Source organism: Nyctereutes procyonoides, unplaced genomic scaffold (assembly GCF_905146905.1).
Source record: "Nyctereutes procyonoides isolate TBG_1078 unplaced genomic scaffold, NYPRO_anot_genome, whole genome shotgun sequence".
Lineage (NCBI taxonomy): Eukaryota > Metazoa > Chordata > Mammalia > Carnivora > Canidae > Nyctereutes > Nyctereutes procyonoides.
Genome location: NW_026575146.1, coordinates 58,414,519 through 58,436,777, shown reverse-complemented (window position 1 = coordinate 58,436,777; position 22,259 = coordinate 58,414,519). Strand labels below are relative to the sequence as shown.

Below are 22,259 nucleotides of genomic sequence, written 5' to 3'. Positions count from 1 at the left end.
GCCTGTGTCTCTCATGAATGAATGAATAGAATCTTTAAAAAAAAAAAAAAAGCAAAGCACAATTTAATTTGAAAAATGTTTATTAAACACCCAGATATGAAAGGCATGGTACTAGTAGCAGCCGTAGAGCTCAGCAATTTGAAATCATGAAAGTTTACTTCCTTTTATAAAGGGAACAAAATACACTTTGGGAAGAGTCTTAATAGAGGGTATTTGATCTGCTATACTGTGTACTGCCTTCTCCAGGAAGCCCCCAGGAAGAGCTCCCTGTAGGAACTCAGTAACTACTTTCTCAGAAGGTTCACATGCCATTGTATCTGGGATAGGGTGAATATTCAACAAATGAGATTTGGTTTTTAGTTTGAACTTTAATTAGAGTAATTATTGTTTTCTACCCATTGAGGACAAAATCTGTGTGTTTATAACATCCACCCAGTAGGAGTCTATTTCTTCCCTCAGAAGGTAACGCTTTGTACACATGAAGGCATTTATGTGTTCCTCTTTCATCTCTTGTCACCACACTAAGCATTCAGTCACTACTTACAGGGGACAGCATTGCCAGATCCCCTCACCATAAAACTTCCCTTCCTCTTAAATGTCTTTAATCTTCAGCTTTCTTTAAAATGTTTGTAGAAGTAGACATCATGCCCTTAGTGTGATCTGAACAGTGCAGTTAGCATAGTGGGAATATTAACTTGACTCTTCAGAATGTTACTTCCAAAATTTTGTTCTTGTGTCTTAATCGCCTTAATTAAAGTACATGTATTATATGCAATACCTTCCTGAAAATATGCCCTTTCACAGCATCCAATTGAGTTTTAAAAATTTATATCCATATAAACACCACCACAATTAAGATTAGAACATGCTCATACACTATGAAGTTTCCTTGTGCCCCTGCTTAATGTCATGCCCACCTCTGGTCCACAGCACCAGGCAAACATTGATCTGTTTTCTAGAATTCCACATAAATGGAATCCTATGATATACACTCTTTTGTGCCTTTTTTTTTTTTACCTGCTTACCATAGCATTGCTGTGATTCATCTCCATGCTGTTGTGTGTATGGTTATTTTCTTTTTATTGTTGATTTGTCTTCCATTTTACAAATTTACCACAATTCAGCTATTGATGGACACCTGGTTGTTTTCAGTTTTTGCCTGTTATGAACAAAGCTGCTATAAATATATGTGTTCAAGCCTTTATTCAGATACTTATATATATATATACACACACACACACACACACACACACATACACACATACACACACACACACCTATGAGTAGAATGCTGGGTCATATGGCTAGTATGTGTTTAACTTAGAAGAAACTTCTCAAGTACTTTCTGAAGTGGTTGTACCATTTTACGTTCCTGCTACAGCATACAATGGTAATTCCAGTTCATACACATCCACTTGTTTTTTTTAAGTTGAAGAGAATTCTTAGCCTATGTTGAGGTAATGTCAAACTGATGTCAGAAAAGCAGTCTGTAGTCATCAGAGGACTCGTTTAGTCTGAGTGTTTTGATAGTATCATCCTACAGTAAGGAAATAGCTTCTGTTTTCATCTTTTATCTTCAGAATTATCATGTTTCTTGCAGATGTTTAGCTTTCTGATAAGAGTACTATTTTTGTAGAGCTTTTTTTTTTTTTTGTATTTTTTTTTTAAAGACCTTTCCATTGTAATAGTCCAGTCAGGCATCATACTGAAATCTTGTAGAAATCACATTTCTGAAGTAAATTTCTTTTTGAAGCTATTAATTTTTACAAGACCCTTTGTCCCTTAATATGTCATATATAGCAGGTCCTTATATGTAGCAGGTGCTCAGTTGGTGTCTCTTCGTTTCTTGACTATCATATTTTCATTCTACCAATATTTACTATTTCCTTTCTTTTTTTATAATAAATTTATTTTTTATTGGTGTTCAATTTGCCAACATACAGAATAACACCCAGTGCTCATCCCGTCAAGTGCCCCCCTCAGTGCCTGTCACCCATTCACCCCCACCCCCCACCCTCCTCCCCTTCCACCACCCCTAGTTCGTTTCCCAGAGTTAGGAGTCTTTATGTTCTGTCTCTCTCTCTGATATTTCCCACACATTTCTTCTCCCTTCCCTTCTATTCCCTTTCACTATTATTTATATTCCCCAAATGAATGAGGACATACACTGTTTTTGTCCTTCTCCAATTGACTTACTTCACTCAGCATAATACCCTCCAGTTCCATCCACGTTGAAGCAAATGGTGGGTATTTGTCGTTTTTAATGACTGAGTAATATTCCATTGTATACATAAACCACATCATCTTTATACTATTTACTTTCAAAGCAAGTAAGTAACTCTGACTTATTATGGAACCTTCTTAACTAGCAGATGAATGATTCAGGTTGTTGAATTTGAACTGTAAATCCCTTAAGAGATCTTTTATCCCCAGTAGCCTCAGAGGGTAGAGAAGAGGTGCTTCTGATAAGACAGCAGAAGGGTTCTTCCTTCACTAATGAGTCAAAATTCCTTTATTTTTTTGAACTCAGAATCCTGTAAGGTTGGATAGATCCACTCCATGCCAGGACAGAAGAGTCATTGTGTTTTTGCCTTTGACTTCAGGTCATCTTAAAAAAAAATATACACACACACACACACACACACATATGTGCAACTCTACCACCACCACCACCACCACCAACAACAACAACAGCACAGAAAGCCCAAGTTTGTTTCAGGATCAGTGAACCAATGTAGAGAGAAGTCTACCAGGCTGAAGCAAGACCTGTCTTCCTCTCAGGTGAGGAGTACCTATGCTAGGGTGGTTTGAGCTCGGTATATTTCACCTAGAGTAAAACCCACGGGCTGACTTCTCTTTTGCAACCTCCTGTGTTACTGGTCCTTTCGATTTTACAGCCCTTTCTTGAAAATGCACCTTTTCTATTCCAAAGAACAGATCAGATCTCCTTATATTAATTTTTCCTTCTTTTTTTATTTCCGGAGATCAGAGTCTTTTTAGCTTTTGGAGCGAATAGTTCCCATCAACAGGACTATAGGTCCAGTTGATGGGCTCAAGTTACCTGCTGGAGTTAACATAATGATAGGCTCTCATGTGCATTTTGCTGGAGGTGGAAGAGCAGAGAAACAGAAAGAGAAAATGTAGTAGAAGGAAGTGTGTAAAGAAGACAGATTTACTCTATCAGGGTTACATTCCATGTTTCATTTGTGTCATACAGCACCTCTATAACTATAGTGAACACATTCCATGCCTCAATCTCCCCATCTGTGAAATAGGGATAATAGTACATAACATCATTGGGTTAGTGGGATGATTAAATGATTTCACACAGAGGAAGGACTTGGAACGCTAAGAGTTTTACTACTGCTATTCTATACGGTAAGAAGCATGAGATAGTATTTGCTTTAAAAATGTACACTCCTTCTGTCATACAGTTTCATAAAATAGACCAGAAAATATTAACAGTGGTTATCTCTGTGGAGTTGGATGTCTGGTTATATAAATGTTCCCTTTTTTCTGTATTAAAATTTAGGTTTTAAAGGAAAGGACGATATTGAGCTCTTAAACAAAAGTAATACTCTGTAAGTGCATTTGTTGCGTAGGGGTTTCATGTCCATTGTTTTTGCTAGCATCTTCCACACACTGGGTTTTGACTTACTCCTGCAGACAACATAAGCCCTGAGTCCAGAACACATTGTAAAGACTTCACACGACGATCTGGGTAGTTCTTCAGACATTCATTAATACCTCATTTCGCTATTTACTGTGACTGAGTTCATTATTCTGAGTGTTTGTTCCAATCCAGTCCCTGAGTATGGATGACCAGCCAACAGGGGCAGAGGGGAGTCAGTCCAGGTGCAGGAGATACAGCATCAATGATTTCGTTGCTTGCCTGCTTTTTATGCCCATAGTGGAAATATGTACCTCTGAGATTTCCATAAATTTCTTTACACCTTAGGCCAGTTTCTGATATAGCCCCAGGACTTTGTAGGAGAAAAGGATCTCTATTTGCTGGATTCTGCTTTGACCCAGGGTTCTTCTTGGCTGCTCAGATCAGGATCTTAGGGCTTTAAATGAATAGAATGATTTCTGTCATCTTGGGTTATTGGAAGGAAAGAACCAGGAATGAGAGGTAAAGAAGTAAAGGAGAGAAGGACTGATGATTAAAGGCAGGGAAAAATACCGTGGTTTGTAGGAATAGTTGCTGACTTTGTGCCCTGTGAAAACTGCCTCTGTCACTGTGCCCCTCTGCCTTCTATCTGTGCATGATGCGGTGATGTAGTTGAATGACTGTGGAAGCTGTATTTAGTTTTGAGGAAAATAGAAGCCAAGTTCTTGCTCACTTCCTGGTTAAGGTAACCTTAGACAAGTCTTTTAAGCTTCTTGCTTCAGTTTCTTCACCTGTAAACTACATAGTTATTAATAAAAAATGTCGGGCAGCCTGGGTGGCTCAGCGGTTTAGCGCTGCCTTCAGCCCAGGTCATGATCCTGGAGACCCAGGATCAAGTCCCACATCAGGCTCCCTGCATGGAGCCTGCTTCTCCCTCTGCCTGTGTCTCTGTCTCTCTCTCATGAGTGAATAAATGAAAATCTTTTATTTTATTGTTATTTTTTTTAATGAAAATCTTTAAAAAAATGTCTATGCCGTGCCTTCCTGGGACTGCTGCGTGGGTCAAATAAAACCATGTATGCAAAAATTTTGTAAGTGGTCAAGCTTAACTAAGTATTTGATGATGATTGTAAATGCTGACCACAGTCAGCCTTCAAAACCACGTTAGCTTTCTTACTTTGCCCTGAGTTACTGTTTTCAGATCTCTACCATCTTCTCCATAGGCATGAGGCTTAGTGAATGGAATGCCCCGTTAATACTCTACCCCTGCATGAGTGTTTTCCTGGCCTTGATCCATCTCCCATTGGTGAAAGCTGCTGGTCAAAAAAAAGTCCAAGGAAGCAGCACACACGTCGAGAGAGCTTTAATCTACTGGGTGACTGGGGACGAATGGAGACCGAGGCAGCGTAGAGGAACATGTGTCTGGGCATCCCCATGCAGAAAGCCTTGTCCTGATCATCTCACTCATTGCCTTTATGTGCCATCAGGGCCCACTTCCTCATAATGTGCGGTATGAAGAAAAAGTGCCTTGTATGGTCTGAGGAGAAGAGAGGGATGGTCTTAAAATGCTAAAGTTGTAAGTGAAATTTTAGGTATGTTATTATACATATAGAAAATCTACTCATCTGCAGTAGTCCCTCTCTAAACAGTAGAGTGAGTCAGGATTATTTGATATGTTGTTACCGTATTGATGCAGGCACATTCTCATTTAGCCCAGCTGAGGAGGCTTTGGTGTCATTGTCAAAAGCACAGAGCATGTGTTACAAATAGTTGTTTTTATTAAAATATGAAATTTTGGAAATACTTAGTAAAAATATACTTGTTTTACCTTATTCTGGAACACACAAGATATATGAAATTATTTTAATTAAAAAAACTTGTCCTTTTACATTTGGAAGAAATTATAAAGTATAATTATATGAATTTTGTATTCTTTACAATTTGATAGTACAGCATCTATTTTTGTGCTTTTAGTAATATATGCAGTGTTGAAAGCCCTGAAGTTGCATAAAATAAAAATGTGAAATGTGTTCCACATTTATTTTGTTTTCTTATACCAAATGGAATTCATTCAAATGATATACTGCTGAATGCTGCCTTTTATCTATTCAAAAACAAATTTAGAAATCAATGTTTTGTTTTTTAAAAAAATGTAATATTTGAATCCATAAATTCTGGTTGAATGGAACACATTAGAAGGAATAGTAGAAGGCAGCAGGATAGCCTTAACTTTAGTATCATTTCATATGTGATAGTATTAAATTTGTTGGTTGATCCAAAAATACTTCACATCATAGATAATTTTTCATTGGATCATTGTCTCTTGCTTTGAAAAGAAGTTGCCCCAGCTTTGTTTTGACACTGGCTTTCAAATAACTTCTAAGCTTTTTTTTTTTTTTTTTAACACTTATGAATTGGAAGCCATCCATTTTTCTGTGCTGATATCCTATTTTAATTGATGTCACCTAATTAAAAAAAATTAAAGTCATTGTCTTGACTAATAAGCTTCAAGTAATTATAAAACACTGCTAATATCGTCATTTTTTTTTGAGTTCTTGCTCTTTATCAGGCACTGTTGTAAGCCCACAAAAGGCATTAACTTGTTTAGTCCTTAGAAATAGCATAGGAGGAACTACTTACTCTCATTTTACAGTTTATTTCTGCTTCACAGTGCAGAAAACAGTCACTGGCAGTGAAATGACTTGCCCAGTGTCATGGCCATCAGTTGTGATAAAGCCAGATTATTAATTTGGGCAACGTGGATCAAGAATTCAGTACTCTCAGTTGCTATATGCTCCATGTTCAAATAGAGAGAACTTACACATAAAACACAAAATGCTCACATTAGTCAGGCTCAGGCCAACAGATGTGCACATCTGTCTTTACAAAACATTTATCTGCTTTTTATTGGGTGAAAATAGGCATTTCAAGAACTCAGATATCTGTGTGATGTAGCTACTAGCAGAGACTGCTCATTTTTAAATATTTACAGTTATAAACCCTATTAAGCAAATCATATGTTCTTCCTGGAACAGTTTCCTCTGTAAATTTTGTGAGTTTACAGATTTTAGAAAGATTTCTAGGATCCTTCCAGATCTAATATTTTATGAATTTACAACCCTTCCTTTTATTCTTAAATTCTTATTTTGCTTACTTGAAAAATCTGTTGGTTGATTAAATCATTTAACTCTTTTCCTTCTCTCATATTCATAGGGGGTGGTAAGACATCTCATAAATTAGAATATGTTGTTTTTTCATTCAGTTCCGAAAACTTTCTAATTTCCTTTATTTATTTTTTTTCTTGGACCCATGGGTTGTTTGGAAGTACATTATTCAGTGTCCAAGTATTTGATGATTTTCACGACATTTTTCTGTTATTGATTCTAATTTAATTCTGTTGTGATCAAATTACTTTATAAGATTTGAATTCTTTGAAATTCATTGAGACTTGTTTGGTGGTCAGAATATGGTCTGTCCTGCTAAATGTTCAGTGTGTAGTTGGGAAGGATATGTATTCTGAGATGGTTGGGTGGAATATTCCAGAGCTGGTAATTAGGTCAGGTTGGTTGATGGTGCTGAAATTTTCTGTATCCTTTCTGATCTTCTGTCTACTTGTTATATCAATTATTGAAAGATAAATGTTACAAATCTCCATCTGTGATAATGCATTTTACCATTATCTCTTTTTCAGTTCAGTCAGGTTTAGCTGTATGTATTTTGAAGTTCTGATTGTAGATGCATAAACATTTGGGACTGCAGGTTCTTTTGATGGATTGGCTCTTTTATCATTATGAAATGACCTTATTCCTGGTAATATTTTCTGCTTTGAAATTTACTTCATTTGGTATTAAAATATTGCATGGTATATCTTTTTCAGTCCTCTTTTAGCCTGTGACACCAGATTTAAAGTGGATTTCTTACAAATAGCATTTAGCTTGGTCTTTGTTTTTCATATGATTTGACCACCTCTGCCTTTTCATTGGTTTGTTTAAACTCCATTTTATGTGATTACTGATATGGTTAGGTTTGAATCTACCATATTGCTGTTTGTTTTCTTATCTGTCCTACCTATTCTTTGGATGTTTTCCCTCTTCTCTTTCTCTTACATTACTTAAAGAATTTTATGATTCCTTCTTTTCTCCTTTATTGGCTTATTGTGATACCTCTTTGTTTTATTCTTTCAGTGGTTACTTTATAATTTACAATATGCTTCTTTAACTTATCACAGTGTACTTTTGTACAATATTATACCACTTAATGTATAGCATAAGAACAGCCAAGATCCTTAGCAGCAGTTGGGGTGATGAAATGGAGGACCATACTGGAATCATATGTAGTATATATGTGGGAACTTGGAAAAATATCTCACTTCAGATGCCTTCCTACCGGCTTGTTGTTCCTCCCATAGGGACATTGATAACATCCTTTCTTTTTCTGGATGAGTAAACTCAGGCTTAGGTTAAAGTGACTTTAGTAAATGACAGAAACAGGCCCAACATAGCATAACAGAAGGGATACTGGTCTGTTAAGTCAGCTAGACTTAGGTTCGAATTCTAGTACTATTTCTTGCTAAGTATGTGACCCTGGACAAGTTATGTAACTATTCTAATTTTATGCCTAAAATGATAATCATCAATTGTTCTCTGTACTCATATAGTATTAGTTTTCCATTTCAGTTGTCAGAATTTATAAAGCACCTAGTTAAATTGCTTGGTGTGTTGTAGGATTTCGATAATACTTGCCATGTAAGGGTTATGGAAGTTACGGCCTGACTCCCAAGTAAGTGCTTTTAGTTTACTTTCACAGTCTTCCCACTTTATTCTGTCATTTAGACCTAGAAACATTTGTATCTATGTAGGGAATAAATAGTTAACATAGATGAGGTTACTTACTGTGAGTGAGTCTGATAATTAAACCACATAGGTTCAGAGTTTAGAGGAGATGTAGATAGTGAATAAAGCTCCATGAAGGCTAGAGGCTGAAACAGTCAGGAACATCACCCACTATCTTCCAGGCATTGACACAGAGAGAGAGGTTGAGGGGTCAGAGAGTGTGAATGTCACAGATCTCATTGTGTTGCATTTGCAAAGAGACATTTCATATTATGGGGCTAGAATTTAGGTCAATGAGAAGTAGGGGCTAGGAGAATAGATTTGAAGGTCATCATAATATACAAGTGAACACTGAAACTGCAAACTATTATTTGAGGGACAGTGTGTGCAGAGTGGAATGCAGAAGGACAAGGATGTATCTTAGGGGAATAGTCTTTGTTAGGGAAAGATCAAAGTGGAGGCTGTCAGGAATTTAATGATTTCCTCATCTTGCCATCTTTTCCAGCATCTGATGTTACTGGCCTTTAGCAACTGAATATTTATTGAATTTGGGTGGGACTAGGTTGTGAACATAATTTATGAGTTTTATTCTTAAATAGTTTGAGAACAGTTCTTGAACCCATTAAAATCCTACCTAATGTAATATGCTCTTTTGGGAAGACAGCAATTGTATCTTTGAGTTTTCCGAACTGGCATGTGTATGAATACTGAAGAAGTCCCTGCTGTTTGTAAATTTCTCACTGATATTGCAGGACAATGATTTTACTCTTAAGAGTGTCATTTTATAACAGTTGCAGATTTCAAATTTGAAACTCAAATTTGTTTCCATTCATTTGGAAATATGGAAAACAAATAAAAACCTGTAAGCATAGGGACTATGGCAAGAACATATGTTTTATAGTCAGATGGAATTCCTTGTGGATCCTAGTGTTGTCTTTTATGAGTGGTGGAACTTTTGGATAATAGTTGGGTCTCTATGGGCCTCAGGGTCCCCATTTGTATGAAGTAGAGAACAACACATATTTTGCAAGGTGGTTGAGAATGAAAGTATTAAATTTAGTTGTAAGCATTCAATAAATGGTCACTTTAAAAAATGGGATGTAAGTAGCTGAAGATTTAACTCAATCTTGATTCATTGGGAGACTCTTGAGTACCAAACACCAGCCTTGGGCAGCCTGGGTGGCTCAGCGGTTTAGCACCGCCTTTGGCCCAGGGTGTGATCCTGGGGGCTCAGGATCGAGTCCCATGTCGGGCTCCCTGCATGGAGCCTGCTTCTCTCTCTGCCTGTGTCTCTGCGCCTCTCTCTCTCTCCCTCTCTCTCTCTCTCTCTCTCATAAATAAGTAAAATCTTAAACAAAACAAAACATCCGCCTTACCGTGCTTCATTTTCTCTAGGTAGAGGATGTATGTTTTTTCTGTTTCCTAATTTATTACTTAGTATTCATCCTCCCACACTGAGATACTATGCAAAAAAGCATAAAAGATTTTTCACTTGCAGCCTTACCCACAGTTGCCAAGAGAACTGCTATACAGTACTGCAGAACTTAGCTTATATTTGTTCTAACTATCTTGACTCTGAAGGTGTTATAGCAGTGAACTGTTAGGTTAAATCCATATTCAGGAAGCCTGGATGACAGACAAGCATTCCTTGTCTTCAAAGCAAAAAGAAAAGAAAGCAGGGATGAGTTCTTCAAAGAAATTGTGTCCAGAATCTACGGTACTTTTAAATGATTTTCTCTGTTGAGGGTTTTTTTCTTTTTCTCAAGTTACATCTATACATGAAAAAGAGTATATTCTAAATACTGAAGGGCTGCCTTTTTTTTTTTTTTAATCAAGAGTTCACTCCTGAGCAACTCAAATCATAAACTAGAATAGGATATCCCTGAAATATAAATTTAACTCCCATGTAAAAAATAATTTGATTATCTATTCTTGGAAAGGAACATTAATCACTTAAATTAATCACTTAAATTTTGCTTGGTGCGTGCTATGTTACGCTTTAACAAATATTTTAATAATATCCTAAGAAAATAGAGATGTTTCATTTTGGGCAAGTTCTTTTTTTTTAATTTTTTTTTTTTTTTATGATAGTCACAGAGAGAGAGAGAGAGAGAGAGAGGCAGAGACATAGGCAGAGAGAGAAGCAGGCTCCATGCACCGGGAGCCCGACGTGGGATTCGATCCCGGGTCTCCAGGATCGCGCCCTGGGCCAAAGGCAGGTGCCAAACCTCTGCGCCGCCCAGGGATCCCTGGGCAAGTTCTTTTTAAGAGAAAAGGTAACTAAGAAAAAAATTAAATGTTGCTATAAAGTAACACATTTTGTAGAAATTTATGTATTTTATATATTTCCTAAGGAAAGGGTATTTTGGGTTTTAGGGCTTTCCCTGTTAAACTGAGATAAATTTTCACATATGTAAAGCCTGTGCTTTAAGAACCAACATAAGACATGACTTTTTTAGATTCATCAATATAAAACACAATAGAATTTTATTTTTTAAAATTTGCCCTATTCTCTTTCTATATTGGTTTTTACTCAACACACATTATATAATAAACACGGATTTTCAGCATTGGTGGTAGCCTTATTAATATTCAATTTGAAAGAAAAATGAATTTCACAGTAGAATTGCCAGCAGCAATAATTTAATAAGTGAGAAATTTGTACTTTTTTTTCCCATTGGAAGTTCAAAGATAGTCATAAATTTCCCTCTCTTTCTAAAAATAACCTTGTAATGGGGTTGGCATGCCCAAAAAAAAATGGATGGCCTCTTGTGTTTTGGAAATAGTCCATAGCTTTTGTTGCAACTGCATTGCATCTCCAGCAGCTACCTCAGGGACTCACCAGTTTCACTGACTTACGTGGCTTTGGAGCAACAGCTGTTGAACCTCAGAAATGCCAGTGTCACCCTTTGCACCTTTCTTTTATAACTTTTTACTCAATATATTTACTTTAGGAAAATAATGATATTTTCATTTGGAGCCCTCTTAAGAAGAAAAGACAACGAAATGAATTAATAAATCCATCCTTATTAAGTTGTTTGCTTATTTTTTTTTAAAGATTTTTATTTATTCGAGAGAGAGAGAGAGAGAGAAGCAGGCTCCATGCAGGGAGCCTGACACGGGACTTGATCCTGGGTCTCCAGGATCATGATCACACCCCGGGCCAAAGGCGGCACTAATCCGTTGAGCCACTGGGGCTGCCCAAGTTGTTTGCTTCTTTTGCCTTTCTGCTGCTTATAACTATTTGCGTACTTAAAGTAGCATTACCCTGAAGTTATATTAAGAGCAAGATTCTGTAATTCATAGTGTCCCTGGTGAAATGGGATGGTAAGTGCCTCTTTATGGAGATTCAAACAGATAGGTCATGGCCCAATCAGTGACTCAAGGTTGTTACCTTGAAGGACATGGCCAATCTTAGAGAGTTTCTGAGTCTAAATTGCTCTGAACATAGCCACACAAAGCAAAGTAATATAAAATGACTAGTGATTACCTTTAGTGGTCTTCTACTTAGTTGGGAGGTACAAGCCAGGATTATTCAGCACTGGTGATCTGATTTCACAATATGCTTTATTTCGATACACCAAATACTTCAGCCAAAGGGCTTACCTATAAGTATTGGAGATAGTAGAGTTGTTCATCTTTGGTGTCTGTAATGAAATGCTGTAGCCAAGGTCAAGCCTGTGGTTAATGTCAAAATTAGTTGTTTAGATGCACAAAAATCATCTAAAAAAAAAAAGATTGGTACAATTAAACTACATTGCTGACTCGGCTTATAGGCTGAGAGCAGTTTGGAGGGGCTGTCGTGTGGCTATAATTTAACTGCATCTCCTTAGGTCTTTAACTTTTAGGAAGGTGGCACAAGGTGAGAAAGAGGCAAGAAGCCAGGGAGAGAAGACCGAGAGAAAGGGATGGAGAGAGAGGGAAAAAGGCTAGGGAAGAATGATGTATTAGCCTATATTTAAGAAAATTCTCCTGTTGTCTTAGTTGAAAAGAATATATCCTTCCATATTGAGTAAGGAGTCCTGTAAGGAAAAGGAACAGAGTTCTCATATGTAAATAACCTTTCAGTCACATTAAGAAAACACCATCCTTGTAAATCTGGTTTGTGTGAAAAATGACTCCATGGAACCTTGAGAAGTAATCAGCTCATATTTGTATATGGTTTTGAATATAATATGTAAATGTTAGCTTCCTATTTTGGTACAACAAGAAAATCATTTCTGTTACCTTCATAGGAAAGGTTACAGAGAAGATACAATTTTTGAATAGATTATATTGGGAGTTTATTTGCTTCTACCTTGCTTTAATATCCTTCAATATTACAGGGATACTACTTCTATGTAAATGAGCTGAGGACAACTTGTGAGTTAATAAAAATCAACAGTGTGCACCAGATGAGTAAAGAAGTCAAGCAATATGGTTGGTTTCGGGAGTTACATTCGTACAAAACAGTTTTAAAATCTTTTTAAAAGAAAGTGTGAATGTAATACAGAAAGAGGTAATTGCAAAACATTTTAACATGGATAAATAGTACAAGTTGTAGAAAGCTTGTAAACCTGCCATCTAAAACTGATTACCCTCATGAGCATTTTATGCTGTTTGACAGTGAAAAGTGCACCTTATAAAAGCTGTTACACAAACCATTACATTTAAAAGGTTTCTGTCTCACACCCCAAAATTACACTTATTTGCTGCAAGTGAAAATTCAGAATTTGTTCCCTGTTTATTTTAGTGGCAATTACTGCAGTGGTGAATTTTCCTTTTACCCCTTCTTCTTGGCAAACTAGAAATTAGTCTTTTTGGTTTATTTCAGTGTAAACACAGTGAGTTTGTGTATTATACGCTATATACAGAGATGATGTAATAATAAAACTGTGAGCCTGAAACACTGAGACACTCTATATAATAATAAAATACTGAACCTCTGTCACCAAAATGCTCCATGTAGCTGAGAAAAAAAACAAAAAAAAACAAAAAACCTCAACAAAACAATATTACAACATGATCCAGAATTTCTACAGATTATAAAATCCGGTGAACCATTTTAGTTGATGTCTCCATACACAACATACAAAGTTTGACTTACTAGAAATCTTGTTAAACACCCAAAAACAGTGCCTTATTCATTTATGTGAGAAAGAAACTTGGAAACGTCTAAGAGACCCTCTTATTCTAGGATTTCATTCTCCCTGTTATGAGCATTTCTCTCATTGTATAATAAGCACTTTGAGGTTCTGGCAGGCCTTGCTACTTCTTTTTGAGTGCCTTCCTTTTTTCTTCTCTTATAAACCATACTCTGTTAGAAAGAGCTCTTGACTGGGAATCGGGAGTTCTGAGTTCTAATGCCAGCTCTGATACTAACAAATCCATTTGGTTTGTTGGTTTCAGGTTTCCTGTTGAAATGGGGGCCTTGAACTAGATGCTCTCTGGATATTAAGTTTAAAGTGCTGTGAGACTGGGAGGGGAGGCCAATTATCTGAAAACCTGTCACACCTTACCTCCCCCCACCCCCCTAATGTACTGAATGATCAATTTACTGAATGCATAATTCTCCTAAAGGCAGTTTGCTACAGCATAAACTGAATGGCAGTTTTGTTGTATTTACCAAAACTCTAATTTATCAGTTTGCCTAAAAACCAATTTTCCAAATTATCCACTGCCCAAAATATGTTTGTGTTAACTATATGTAAAGTTTATCACAAATCACACTGCATAGAATAGTTGCAAAAGCTTTTGAAATTTTTGGTGGGAAGCATTAATTAGTTTTAATTTGGTTTTAATTTTTCTATAGCAATTTCACTGCAGACACTTGGCAACAGGAATATTTATCAGTCCAATTCAGCTGCGTGCCAAATTTATCATTGATATTTCATATACCGAATGCCTTTCAGTTGCTTAAAACGGAAGCAACATATTTATCTAGTTACACTGGTTAGCAAATTTGTGAATTGAGAGGAGTACAGAATGCATTTAATGTATGAAAAATGTGTTGTAAAAATAAACCTTCCCTATTATCATTTGTAAACTCCATGGCATTCAAGGCGTGCACAGCCCTTTGATTTAAAATAAATTATTCTCAAAAGTTACTGGACTAGAAAATAGTAAAATTCCAGAATAAGTTTTAGGTAGGCTGTAGCACTAGCTTGGAGCAAAATTTCAGACAAATTGAGACCTTGGCTTCATCAATATGAACATCAAAGAAGTCTTCGAAAGGCCCTTTAAAACTACAGATTATGTCAACAGCATAAATAGTTAAAAGATACAAGTTTTTTTTTAAGATTTTTTTTAAAACTTGTTTTTATTTTTTTTTTTTTTAGATTTTATTTATTTATTCATGAGAGACACAGAGAGAGGCAGAGATATAGGCAGAGGGAGAAGCAGGCTCCAGGAGGGAAGCCCAATGTAGGACTCGATCTCAGGACCCCAGGATCATAACCTGAGCCAAAGGCTCAACCAAGGAGCCACCCAGGTGCCCCAAAAGATACAAGTTTTGAGTGAGTTGGCCAATTTCCCAAGTCGATCATTTGGTGAAACAATTCCTAGCAAGTTGATTTTTGGCAAAAATAGACCCAGTGTTATCATACTACCATCACTGTCTCTGCCAAGGTTAGAGGACAGTGAAGCTATAATGAAAGAATTCTACTGTCTTGAATATTTTCTCTCAGCCACATCCTATAGCCAAAGTTGGAACCATTTGGAAGGTGGTCTGCCTCTGTGTGTATTTCCATTGGGTGTGACGTACCTACTATGTATGCCACCTAGCTTTTGACACTAATTACCTATGTGTGTGTTTCACATGGCTGCCGCAATATAGACATCCAAGATTTTGAAGAAGTAGAATTAAAAGGTCTGTGTGGAAATTGGGAAATTTTTACTTTGCTCTGCCCTTCTGATCACTGTAGCAAAATGTGTCCCATGTGAATGTTTGAAGCAACGAATGGATCAAATCATTTGGCCTATGTCAAGGTGGTCGTGTTCTCAAGCAGGGGATAGATAGACATGATCGTTCTACCAGAGGCCTGTTCTAGGGTGTTGCTTTGGTGCATAGTTTCCCTGAGCACTGCCTTTTGGTCAGTAATCTTTAAAGTTCTGTCTGCTTCCCAGTTACTGTCCCAAATTGCAGTGCAATGCCATGAGGTAGGAGAGTTACATTATTTTCCTGGCTTTACTGAAGGCAGTTTGTGACTAGATATAAAAGTCAGGGAGCAACAGCTCCTGGTACCTGTGCCAAAGACCCCTTGGTTTCACCAAAATCAATTTTTTGTTGAATTAACCAGTTAAGATTGTCCTTTTCTTTTGGCATCTGAGAAGCTGCATCCAGTCAGTCATTCCTGTTCCTTTGGAAGTGGAGTTGATGATGGGCACCAGACAGCTCAACTCCCAAGATTTTAGAAAGAAAAGATGCACTTTTTTTTTTATAACACTTTCTAACCCATAATTTAAATTCCAAAAAGCCCATGTATATTGATACCTCGGTAGAGGTTGTCTAGAACCTTATATGATTCAGCATTTTTATTAGTCTTCGCTGTGATGGACAGAATAGAAGAGACAGCCATGTTGTTAGGTACTCTCTATTGCTGGAAATGGAATTAAGATGATTTTACAGCTGAACATAACATGGAAAATCTGTAACCGGGTTGAAAATTTGCATCATGTCCAGTTCCTTATAACGTAGAAGTTTTAAAATGTAGTCAAGACTGCTACCTTAGACAGGATGGCATAATCGCTCGTCTGTAAAACCTTTAAATTGTCGCATTATAAGCCTATTACAGCATATGGCTGGATTAAAACAAGGAAAGAAAAAAATCTGAATTTTTGCTTCTGGAGCCTAATAGATGGTATAATATCTTCACGCCCTCACTCTGCCCATTGGTAATGGTGTCACCTTGGGGCTTAGAGTTATTTAAGCTTTGAGCCTAAGTTTTCTCATCAATAAAAACGAGATGATAGTAGTACCTACCTCATAGGATTTCTGGACAGATGAAGTAATGCATGCAGAATCTTTACATAAATGTGTTCGCTACTTTGTAGCTAAAGGCTGCTTGAAATACCTTTTTTTTTTCTGTGAAAAGTTTCAATGATTGTTAAGAGACCATAGAAGAATGTCAGTTGAATGTTGCCAAGCTCAAATAAATTTCGAGTGGTTAATTAATGATGAAGTTAGAACAATTACTATTAGACTAATTACTTATTCTTAGCATTTCAGCTATGAAAATTAAAGATCTCTGAGTGCTTCTGTCTCATAAAAACAAAGGAAGCATACCAGGCCACCTTTTCTAAGATGACATGATGAGAGCATTGGATCTGAATCCACAATGTAGTGAATCAGGTGTACTTATTAAAACAAAGTAAATGATGTGTCAGGAGGTTCAGAGCAATAGCTGAAGACTTAATTTGCTCATTTGAGTTTATTTAATCCTTGTTTCATTTTTTAAGAAATTATACAAAATCTGTTGAGGCTTACAAATCTTGGAATATGGGAGTTGTTGCAAAATCCTGCTGTAATGAAAATTGAAAGCAAAGTCACACTGGAACATTAAGAGAAAACGTTCTTAATGAATAACTTGATTGGAAATGGTTCTAATAGAAAATTGTGTTTATACAGAATTTGAAATATGAAATGATTCTGATACTATATACTCTTAATAGTAATGTGTCATCAGGGTCTTAAGCACATCCCCCACACTTTTACAATTATCTGTTTATTTATTTAATTTTGAGAGAGAGAGAGAAAGAGCAGGGGAGAAGGGACAGAAGAAGAGAGGGAGCCGGGTGTGGGGCTCAGTCTCACAACCCTGAGATCATGACCTGAGCTAAAACCAAGAGTTGGGGACACTTACCCACCGAGCCACCCAGACACCCCAGACAAATTCCCTTTCTTATTCTTCTGTTCATTCAACAAATTGAAGATCTCTGTGTTAGGCACTGTTGCCTATTAGGTGAAAAAGAGGCAGAGTGTATGTGCCCATCGTGTTTATCATAATCTGGCTGGGGAGACAGTTATCCTACAATATGATACTTGCAATGCCCTGAGTGAAAATAAGGTGCTATAGGAGCACCCAGAAGGACGCCAGCCCCAGACTTGCTAAGAAGAAGGGAGCAGAGTGGTGGTGGTTTGGAAGACTGTCTGTGGGATGTGGAATTTGTCCTGGGATCCCAAAGATGAAGGGAAGATGAGAGAAGGTGGGGAGGAACCACTGCTTCAGAGGGAGTTCCTTGTTCACAAGCCCTAGGTGTGGGGCACTGTGAGTGGTTCCACATGCGTGGATTGCACATCTTGGGAAAATGGCAGGCAAGAGCTCTGTGCTAACAAGCCTTAGAAGCCCTGTGGGGGGTTGGCAGTTTATCTTGAGCGCCCTGGGGACCTATTGCCAGGAGTGGCCTGAACTCTGGAGAGCTGATCTCTGAATAGATTTTAGAGAGAGATGAGGAAGCAGCATCATTGGGCTAGTTAGGTTTGGAAGATGAAGGGAAACACATGGTGATGAAGAAAATGGTTGGAATTGGTCCATCACAATTAGTGTATTTTCAGACAGGAAAGAGTTCCCTTACCTTTTTTTAGACCTGTGGGAAGACCATCCAAGTGCAAGACAAGGAGGGAGGATGGAAAGGAACTCGTTATGTGAAATTCCATGCTTACATAAAATACTACATAATGACAATTCTTTTAAACGTAAAGAACTTACAGTTGATTTTAAGCATATTAATAGCTCCAGTTAGGGGTATTAACCATACATTTATGAGGTAGCCTAAGATAATAGCCCACTATAGAAGAAACTTGTTTTGGGAGCCAAGAAACTGCTTTAGACTGAGTTGGAAGGAGAGCCATTTTGGGGTGCATCACCAATTCCCATAAAATGAGCTCCAAAGGGACATTATCTCTATTTCAGTGTACTTGACTTATTTCAAATATTACTGATATTTAGAAATAAATTTTCTGTTTTTCAGTGTACAGAGTTGACTGGAGTCTCCATGTTATATGTTTCATTCTTGATCCAAGCCTTTATTCCATGTATATATACATGCATCTTATAATGAAAATCGATGTAAAAATTTCATTTGATTAATAGCATGTTTTACAGTGTTTCCAGAATTTATGTGTGTGAATATATAGATTTTTTCCAAGTCCACCCACACCCGTTCACATTTGCCAAAAAATGGCAGTAATGAAAGTTCAGTTCTTTAAGATATTGTACATTTAGAGTGGGGTATTTTATTGCCATTATTAGCAGTGTTATTACACAGTATTATTTTCCCCTTTTAGATGTGTTGATCTTTCTGAGCCTGTCATTAGGATAGTTAGAAACTGCAAAAGGCTCTATTCTCCACTTTTATAAAAAGAAAATGAGAGGAAAAAAAATAGAAAAATTTCTTGTGTAGGCAAGAAAATCCAAGAAGAAAGTTGTCACTGGAGCCTTCTCTGTTGTGAAGAAAATTAAGTATTCCTTTTCTTGCCTTCACCCCTGTAAAATCTAAAGGTAATCCTCCTGTTTCGGGGTGACACTACCTGCTTGTTTTCTTTAATGGCTCTTTAAATACTACTGCTTTTTAGACTAATCTTTACCTTCTCTGTTCTCATATCCTCTAAAGTGAGACCATTGGGACCCTGGTGGCAAGGCTTTTCTTGTTTATTAGTCTTGTATTGGAGCATCTGATGGCTCAGTGTGGTTGGGTGTCTGCCTTTGGTTCAGGTCATGATCCCAAGGTCTTGGGATCGAGTCCCATATCAGGCTCCCTGCAGGAAGCCTGCTTCTTTCTCTGTCTGTGTCTCTGCCTCTCTCTCTCTCTGTCTCTCATGAATAAATAAATAAAATCTATTAAAAAATAACATAAGGTAGGAGGGGTACTTTTATACATGTGGATGAATCTACACCAGTGAATGTAGGGAAAGAAGGAGAACACTCATGTGTGTAAAGTTTAGGGTATGGAGGAAGAAGGTACAGATGACATGAAGGCTAGTTCCAAAAGGGAATATTTTTTTGTTTGGTGGGACTAAACATCTGGATTCCCCACTTGTATCCTCTTTGCAACTGGGAGATCTTTAGAAGAAGCACCATTGTTCATCTCAGTTTGTATGCAAGGGAGCAGGATTAAAAGTTACTTCTGGATTCTGGATTGGACAGTAGGTCTCATAAGGAAGGGATCATATTTGACGTTGACATCCGGGAGTGTGCGTTGCTAGATTTCCTTTTTTGAGCAGAAAATGACAAATGTCATGGAGTTAGCAATGAATGAGTCTGTAGATAAAATCTCCAGATACATTTTTTGAGTAGGCTCTTCCAAGAGAAGTACTCAAGAAGTTGTTTTTTAGAGCTGCTTTGGAGATTTGAGCCAATTTAGTGGGAAGGGAGACCAAGCTCTTGCCCTGCCACTTAACAGATCAAAATCTACCTTTGTAGCTGTCTTTGAGCTTGTAAGGTCTGTTTTAGGTTACAGAATCTAAGACTGACCTTTTGGGAATGGCTTCAGGCTAAACGGGTGTCTGGAGCCTGTGTTGCTTTTGACCAGCAAATCCAAGGTTAGCTTGAGACCACTCAAAGTTTATGGTCATTGGTTTGGGAAAGCCCATATTTCAAGAGTTAGAAGTTCCACTGACGTTATTCTGTCTCTTAAAGCATTTTTCCAAAGCATGCGTTTATGTATCCGTGAAGAAGATTGTATTGTGGGCTGCATATTATTTGGCAACCTGCCTTCTCTACGTACATTATTATGATTATCTTTCTGTGTTGGCTTTTATAGATCTGTACAGTATTCCACTAGAGGGATACAGAATAGAACAATTTATAAGTTCCCCAGTGGGGCAGCCTGGGTGGCTCAACGGTTTGGTGCCACTTTGGCCCAGGGCGTGATCCTGTTCTCCCGGTATCGGTCCCACATGGGGCTCCCTATGTAGAGCCTGCTTCTCTCTGCCTGTGTCTCTGCCTCTCTCTGTGTCTCTTATGAATAAATAAATTAAATATTTTTTTAAAAAAGTTCCCCAGTGATGGATATTTTGGTTGCTTATTATTGGCTTTTATATACCATACTTGAGTAAGTTTTCTTGTGTTTATATATAATGTTATATATACATACACATTCATTTAATTGCTCCCTTGTTTGCTTTCTATGACACGTTCTTGAATGCAAATGAGTCTGCATTTTATAACTTCTTTCATCTATAAAATATTATGTGACTACGGGGTTAGTGTAGGTCTCTTTTAATCCATGGTATGCATTTTTGTATAATAAAAGTTATAGGTTTGATGGCTTCATAGAATTATATTGATTACATACCAGGTATAGTACATTTTTGCAATTTATGTCATATTTGTATCTCTTCAAATTTAGAATTCTTTCTCAGTGCCCAAAGTCCTCATAGACTACTTTATCTCTTTTAAAGTTGATTTTGCTAAAATAGCTTCAATGCGGCTGCTATCCCTGTAGTCACCTAGGGTCCAATGACAGCTTGCCGTTATTGGAGTCACACAGACCTGGACTTGAATCCTGACTTCATCTCTTAATAGCTCTGTGACCCTGGGCAAATTAATTTCTGAACGTTACTTTCCTCTGCTATAAAATGGGAATGTCTACTTGATGAGTGAAATTAAGGTTAAATGTGTGCAAAGCATCTATCACATAGTAAGTGCTCAGCAGAGGTAGCTACTCTTATTAATGTCCCTAATAATGAAGATGATAGATTCATAATCAAGGGCTCGTTGCTCATCATCTTTCATTGCTGAGTGTTAATATCATTAAATGCTCCATCCAGTAGGTTCTGGTCACTCTCAGGATTGGATGGACTAGTAGGGAGAGACCTTTATAGCTTTGTCTCATACATTTTGATGAGAATTTTTCTGTATATCACATCATTGTGCTCTCAGACTCTCTCTCCAGTAGGAGAGAGTGTAGGACACTTAGATGTTTTTGTTTCTTTGGTTTCCTTTTCCTTTTTTTTCATCTGGTATCTGAGCACCACCATTTTTTAGCATGTGTCAGGTAGCTAAGACCTGACTTGCCTACTCATGAACGTGAGTAGGAGAAAATGCTGAACAACCAGCAGTAAACTTGGTTCTCTTTTCCCCAAAATGACCTTTGGGCCTGATGACAGCTCTTCTTGATAACTAGAAACAAATAACAAATAATAAAATAGTTCTTATGTTATTTCAGTAGTTTGGCTTTTCTAATATGGTAGTAGATGGTTTTATTTATTTTTTTAAGTAATTGATCCTTCAAGATAAAAGCTGTTAAAGTAATTTAATTTGAATTTTCTTCTCCAAGGAAACAGTTTTTCATACTCTGAGCCAAGGGAAGAATTAGTTAAGCAAAAACCTTTGTTTGAAAAGTGAAAAAAGTTACCCAGGCAACCTGTATATGTTACCAGTGTGCTGATTAATCATCACCAACATTAATCACTGTCATCAGTTATCACGGGAAGATGACTGCCTAACAGTCTACACTATTATCATTCCATCATTGTCTACAGATCAATTTAGTACAAAAGATTAATTGTACACAGTCATGAGGTTTACAACATTAAACCTAAATAAATAGGCAGAGCTTTTATAATACAGAAAATTAGGAAATTTCTTTTTACATCCCTTCAGTTACTTGCTTTATTGATTTCCTGAAGCCCTGTGTTGTATAATGAATAAACTTTCAGAAGTGTATTTAAAAAAAAAAAGGCTGACTATAGTCTGTAGCTTAACTAGTTTCTTTCATTTGTACAAGGTGAAGTGGGAGAAAAGACAAGTCATAGTGTTTTACGTTTGTACTCAGTTCATCAATATGTTTTTGTCAAAGTTTCAAAGCATTAAATTTATCACATGATTATTTACCTC

General features: G+C 37.1%; 1 protein-coding gene across 6 annotated transcripts in view; it reads left to right on the top strand.

Moving 5' to 3' along the window:
- RFX3 (regulatory factor X3) overlaps positions 1 to 22,259 on the top strand; it is a 288,427-nt gene that overhangs the window by 94,949 nt on the left and 171,219 nt on the right. Inside the window, exon 1 of one of the 6 annotated variants that reach the window (XM_055309888.1) lies at positions 2,024 to 2,243. The exons of the other annotated variants lie outside the window; for them this stretch is intronic. The gene's annotated coding sequence lies outside the window, so the exon portion shown is untranslated. Of the gene's footprint in view, positions 1 to 2,023; positions 2,244 to 22,259 lie in introns of those variants that run through there. 6 annotated transcript variants of the gene reach the window in all.